At 44.9% G+C, this 7,267-nt stretch overlaps 1 pseudogene; it reads left to right on the plus strand.

The window, feature by feature from the left end:
• Window positions 1–4,570: 4,570 nt before the first annotated feature.
• On the plus strand, window positions 4,571–5,092 carry LOC103297001 (60S ribosomal protein L18-like; annotated as a pseudogene).
• Window positions 5,093–7,267: the final 2,175 nt, after the last annotated feature.

Below are 7,267 nucleotides of genomic sequence, written 5' to 3' on the forward strand. Positions count from 1 at the left end.
AGCTCTGAGGCTAAACACCAGCCATTAACCAGGGAACCAGAAGCCATCTGCAAAGGTCATGGGCATAGAGAGGGGAGGTTCACTTGGATACGCCTCCATCACCTGAACTGAGAATGAGTGACATAAAAAGAGATAGCAGCTATGGGTGCCTTGACAGCTGGCATGAGAACCAGGCTTTTGTTTCTGATTCCAGTTACCACCATAAGGAACAACCATTAAACCAAAAGGAACCTAAAGAACAAAGCGACAGCCTTTTGATGAACTTTGCTCCCAACCTTATATCTCTACTAGTGGCCCAGTGCACCAATTCATGCACATTGAAAGGAAATTAATTAGAAGAAATATTTTAATATCGCTGTTCGCCCTTTCTCTATAATAGAAGTGTCAACCAAATTCACGATCAACAATGACAGATCGAAACACACGTGTGTGATTGGCACCAGCAACAGTTTTATACATATAAACTTGCTTAATTAGACCTGCTTTCTGGTTTAGCTAAACTTTTTCCAGCCCAGTGAAGTACCCCAACTTCTCTTTCAGGTAATTATCAGCAACACAGCAGTAAATATCAACACAAAGCAGATTATTATTGTAGATCATGCAGGGAAAACAAAGGGTAAAATATTTAACTGCAGCAATGTTTGACTATATTCTGCACAGTGAGAAAACCTGAAGTCATTTTCAAGGTCCACCATTTCTTACTTCTTTTCAGTCGGGTCAAGTTTCTAAGCTTTCTAAATCTTCATTTTCTGGCTAATGAAAAGAAAATAGGATTCCACCAAGTCTCCTATCTACCTACTCCAGGACTTCTGTGAGGATCAAATGAGATGAGGCATGGAAAAATGCTTCACAAACATTTGGTTAAAGTGTAGAATGTTCCCACCTGGCTATAAAGCAAGTCGTGTTCCTGAGCTGAAATAACTGCAAGGAGGCTAGTCACTAGGGAGAGGAAGCTGGGTGTTGCTATGTGACGTCATTACAGGATGCCCACAGTGACCGTTTCTGGGCTGGGCTGGGCTGTGGACAGCATTTTGTGCCATGGGGTCTCAGCAGCGTTGGCTGCAATTTGGTGGGCTGTCGCTCAGGGGTGGTGGCGGGGCCTGTGTCCCACTTGTGAGAAGCCAAGTGTTGCTTTGTGGACACCAGTTCTGCGGTGCCGTTTCTCTGTGCGCATCACGGCAGCTCCTGCATTGAGCGTCTGCCCTGGTGGTCAGTGCACGTCATAGCAACGAGTCGGACAGGTGGGGGGACACTTAGTATATTAGCCCTTTATATATAGAGATGATCTGAACATCCCTGACATCACCAAGGCCTCACATTTATGTGTGGTACCCAAGTCTCTAGCGCTTGAATGGACGAAGACCAGTCTTTGACATAAACCCCTCTGAAATATTTCTGAGAAGCCCAGAATGCTCACATGTTTCCAGGAATCAGGGCTGGTGCTGGTTTCTTGCCAAACACTGCAGCTGTTGCTGGAGGCCAGGTGCTGCCCCACCCTCATGAAGAGAGAAAGAGAAAGCTTCTATGCGTCACCCTCAGCCAGGGCTCCCCAGCTCCAGCCACTCAGAGGTGATGTGTTAAGTAAAAGACCTGTTTAAGTTCAGACACAGATTCCTCTTCCAGCTGTGCATCCTGGGAGGGGCGGGGCGGGCCAAGGTCTGAGGTCAGCTCACAGAGTAGTTCTGGAGGCGTGGCTTCCCTCCAGCCCTGGCTGTGCTGGGCCTGGCTGCCCCCAGAGCCCCTCTCCTGTGATGGATGATTCAGTTCAGGAGAATCCATAGGTCCTCTTGGCAAAACTGGCTCTTATCTGATGGTCCTATGTATTGTATTTAAAACTCACAGGTAAATAAGATGCAAGTCCCCCCACCCCCACCCTTTTTTTTTTATCTCTAAGTGAACTCCCCAGCCCTCTTGCAAATCAGTGGATAAAAATGGATGTATGGGGGAAAAGAACAAAGTTACTTCCTTTTTTTTTTTCCTTTGTCAGCATTACTTGAGGCCATGGTTCTTGCTCAACCAAGATTCCTTTTAAGGTTTCTTTTGGACAGGCAAAAAGAACCAGTATTTAGCCAATTAGCCGTAAGGCCTGGGATTAGAATTGTATATTATTAGTTTTGAGAAGGAGATTTACAGATAACTTAGGCCAGTGGCTTTCAATTTGTGAGCTATATACCTGGGTGTCTGTAGATTTTAATACTCAAATCCAAACAGTGTCTAGATTCTGAATAAATAGTACATCCCCATCCCATATAATACTATTTCCACACATTCATGCCCTTGTTGAGATGAACAAATTACAAATGCATCTCAAAATGTTACTGAATTTATTATAGTTTTCAGTCGTTACTATTTTCTCAAACAACCAACATAAAAATACATTTACATTTGTATGGTGAAAGTTTACAACATTTTTTTAATGTAAAAAATGGCATTCTCACATTCAAAGAAGGTTGTGACATTTTCCTCTAGGCCCGCAATTCCTAGAATCATCTGGGGATGCATGTGAAATGCACTCCAATCTAGGAAGACCTATCTAGTAGCGGGGGCCAGGAATCTGCATTTTAGACACATTCTCTCAGCAACTCATCTACACACTAACCTGTGAGAACCTCAGCTCAGGTCGACCCCCTTATTTCATGGGTGAGGGGATTCAGGCTCAGAGTGGGGAAGTGATTGGGCCAAGGTCATAAAACCTTGATCAATAGCCCCATCTATCCCACCCCTGTCTTGTCCCTCTCAGGCCCAGCAAGGGGCCAAGCAAGCTTACTCCTCTCCCAGGAAGGGGCAAGCTCACCCCAGGACATCAGCATGGCAGCAAAACAGTCTCCAATGGGTGAAAATGATCTCTCTCGCAGGTCTTCACTTTTCCCCCTAAGCTCTCACAAACTCCTCCCTCACTGCCCTCCCTTCAATGTCTGGCATGTGTGGCCTCCAGGCTTTCGTTGGTGCTTCTATTTCCTGATCCACACCCCCCGCCCCCCCTTCCCCGCTCCCACCATCCTGCCTATTGGTAGATTCCACCAATTCTCTCAAGTCCCACTTCCTGGTTCTGCTGCAGAAACGTATTTTTCAGAACCATCCTAACCTTATTGGTCACTTTGTGACTTTGGATTCCTCTGTACCAGAGGGTGTGCTTGCTTTTCTGTTGATTTGTGTGTGGACAGCCAAGTTGTGTCTTAGACGATGTCTGGTGCAGAGTTGTACACACAGATTCTTCTCTGATGAATGAACATGTCCAAATATGCATGACACAAATCAACAATGTTTAGTGTGAACATACACATTATTCAGCCTTTTATTTATTTGCAGCTGCTCTCCAAACACTTTTTGCCAGGACTTGCCGATATAAAATGGACCAATTGTGGGCCTTCTCTCAAGGAGTGTGTGTGCTGTGAGTGGTTTAGAGTCTTTCTGATGTTTGATTTTTTTATTTTCTTTTTTTGTATATTGGCACAAATTTAATTTTTTTTCTGTCCCCAAATTATTTGTAATCAAATAACAAAATTGTGAGGGAAAGCAATCATCAATGGAAACACAAATTCTCAATAAATAATAATATAATGTTTATCCATTCACAGAGCATGTACTACATTCTGGGCCATTTATAAATGGCATCTCATTTACTAGCACTCCTCCATGCAACTCTTCAAGCACACCATTATTTCTGTTTTAATGATGGGAAAAACTAAGCAAGTGGCTTGTCCAAGATGCCATCAAATGTGATGTCAGGTTTCAAACCCAGGTTTGTGCAATAAGCAAGACTGTGTTCTTAACCATTGCTCTATATCACCCCACCTCCCCTGACAGTCCTGCATCCAGGGTTTCATAAACACTGAGGCAAGCCGTTGCTAGAGGATAATGAAATGACCAGGATGAGTCACGGAGGGCAGGCCTGCTGTGATTGATGACTTTATTATCAGTAAGTTGGGTTGGGAATTACAAAACAACATTAGTATCAATTGCAAAAAAAAACACACACAAAGTTTTTTGCAATAGATGAGCTGTGCAAAAAGCCAAAATACATCATCGTTCTCAGATGCTGAGTGTGGCGTCTTGACCTGCATTCCCACCCATTTGCCCTGGCGCCTTCTCCCCTCTAAGGGTGGTTCTCTAGAAGCAGTCTAGAGAATTCAGATTTAAAAAGCTTGTCCCAGGCCTCCTCTGCCTGACTCATTGTGTGGCCTCTTACTGGTGAGTCACCACTGCGTGACTCAGTTTTCATGTCTTACGCAGGGCTCAGAATTTGGCTGTTCAGATCCTGGGGACAGATTTCTATGGAGGTGGCATAAGGTTAGTGATGTGCTGGGCTCAAAAGCTTAGCTGGTGAGGACCATACACTAGATCTTGGGAATAATGGGTCCTCAAGCAGTCCCCTGCCTCTTTTTTTCAAGTAGGACATAGCTCAGTTGAGCATCCTGGAAGATGCCATTCCCACAACAGGCTGTTACAACATAACGGGATCTTAGAATGAGATTTTTCTTGCCACTAGTTCACCTGAGATCCCAATATGATAAACATCAAGATTCAAAAATGAACTTTCTGACCTGGAGCAGGAGGAATCATCACGCTCATGGACATCTGCCACAACAAGGACCAGAAAGGTGGGGCACAAGAACCCCAAGAGCCAGGACATCTACCTAAGGCTGCTGGTCAAGCCGTACAGGTTTCTTGTCAGACGTACCAACTCCACCATCAACCAAGTGATGCTGAAGAGGTTGTTCATGAGCTGCACCAAGCGGCTGCCTGGATGATCTGGAAGATGAAGCTGCCTGGCTGGGAGGGCAAAACTGCTGTGGTTGTAGGGTCTATAACTGATGACGTGTATGCAGGAGGTGCCCAACTGAAGGTGTGCGCACTTCATGTGAGCAGCTGTACCAGGGGCAAGATCCTCACCTTCAGCCAGCTGGCCCTGGACTCCCACAGGGCTGTGGCACCATCCTACTCTCTGGCCCTCCAAAGAGCCAAGAGTTGAAAGGCACTTCGGCAAGGCCCCAGGAACCCTTCACAGCCACATCAAACCCTACCTATGCTCCAAAGGCCAGAGGTTTGAGTGCAGAGAGGCCCACGTGCCAGCCACAGATACAAGAACTAAACCCCCATCCTACTTTGTCTTTAAAAAGATGTCGGATGCTGAAAAAATATATAAGATTAAAAAAATGAATATGACAGCACACCCCAAGATGCAGGTTTTCAAGGGAAAAGGTTCATGTGCCTTCGGTCTTGGCCCTCATCCAGACCAAGAATAGGGGAAAAGGTCAGAGAGAGCACAGCAGGGAGAGGGCAGGAGAAGAGGTTCCCTTGGAGAGAGCTGATACTTCTCTCTGCCTTCAGGGGAGGCTGGAGGTGCTGCAGGAGAACACTGAAAGATGGTCCCGGTAGGAGGAAGGCACAGAGATCTGGTGTCCTAGCCATGCCTGAGAAAGTGACTTGCTATCTAGGTGCTGGAACCAGGAGAGAGTGCTGGGTGGATTTGGATTGCGCTCGCAGAGTTTTTAGGGGAAGGGATGCAATTGTTTCCTGTGCACAACATGCGAGCCATACCAGAAAGAGGACCATCATGTGGTTGGGTCATCATAGACTTTGCCCGAAAGTGCCTATAGGAGGAGTGAAGGGGTTTTGGCAGGAAGACAAGATGTGCTGCCTCCTCCTCCTCACCCACCCCCCCCCACTGCCCACCGCCATGCCTCAAGTCACAGCAGAAATGGAGTCGTGTATATGAGTGTCAAGGAAACTGCAGGTCCCAGAGGGGGACCTCGGAAAAGCCCAGGATTTGACCCCATGAGAAGTGTCTTGCCTTGGTCCACCAAAGGGTGCTTTCTTTGGCCAAAGGCCAGGCTCAGGCCAAAGCCGTCCTATCCTCTTACCCCTCCTTCCAGCCATAGCTTTGACCTGAAACAGGAGAGAGAGAGAGATAGAGAGAGAGAGAGAGAGAGAGAGAGAGAGAGAGAGAGGTGGGAGAGAATCAGGACAGGAGGAGTCAACAGTAAAGTCGCATTTCTATTATGCCATGAATCATACTTGCTCAACATGCTAGTTACACAAATCAGAAAAGGTGTCGCCTGTTTTTCATTTGTTTATTTTCAAACATCTTTACTAATAAACATCTTTACTTTTCTCTTGGAGCCTGGCCATATACCGACTTTTGCATTCCTTCTTTTTTTTTTTTTTTTTTTTTTTTTTAATATTTTTATTGAGGTATTATATGTGTACATATCTTACTATTACCCCCCCCACCCCACACCCACACATGCCCTCCCCCCCCAGAGTTTTGCGTCCATTGTTTATGCTTATATGCATGCATACAAGTCCTTCGTTTGATTTCATAACTCCCCCATCTTTCCCAAACTTTCCCCCTGTAATTTGAAAGTCTGTTTGATGCTTTACTGTCTCTGTATCTATCTTTTTGTTCATCACTTTATAATGTTCTTTACTATCCCTAAATGAGTGAGATCATGTGGTATTGATCTTTCATTGACTGGCTTATTTCACTTAGCATAATGTTCTCCAATTCCATCCAGGTTGCTGCAAATGATGAGAATTCCTTCTTTTTTATGGCAGCATAGTATTCCATTGTGTAGATGTACCACAGTTTTCCGATCCAGTCATCTGCTGATGGGCACCTAGGCTGTTTCCAAATCTTAGCTATTGTAAATTGTGCTGCTATGAACATAGTGGTGCATATATCCTTTCTGATTGGTGTTTCTAGTTTCTTCGGATATATTCCCAGGAGTGGGATTACTGGGTCAAATGGGAGTTCCATTTTCAGTTTTTTGAGGAAACTCCATACTGTTCTCCACAGTGGCTGCACCAGTCTGCATTCCCACCAGCAGTGCACGAGGGTTCCTTTTTCTCCGCATCCTCGCCAACACTTGTTGTTTGTTGATTTGTTGATGATAGCCATTCTGACAGGTGTGAGATGGTACCTCATTGTTATTTTGATTTGCATCTCTCGGATAATAAGTGACTTTGAACATGTTTTCATGTGTCTCTTGGCCTTTCTTCTGTCTTCTTTTGAAAATATTCTGTTTAGGTCTGTTGCCCATTTTTTTTATTGGATCATTTATCTTCCTCTTATTAAGTTGCATAAGCTGCCTGTAGATGTTGGAGATTAAACCTTTATCAGTGATAGCATTTGCAAATATGTTTTCCCATGCAGTGGGCTTTCTTGTTGTTTTGTTGATGGTTTCTTTTGCTGTAAAAAAGCTTTTTATTTTGATGTAGTCCCATTTGTTAATTTTCTCTTTAGCTTCCATTGCCCTGGGGGCAG

Source organism: Eptesicus fuscus, chromosome 13 (genome assembly GCF_027574615.1).
Source record: "Eptesicus fuscus isolate TK198812 chromosome 13, DD_ASM_mEF_20220401, whole genome shotgun sequence".
Taxonomy (NCBI): domain Eukaryota; kingdom Metazoa; phylum Chordata; class Mammalia; order Chiroptera; family Vespertilionidae; genus Eptesicus; species Eptesicus fuscus.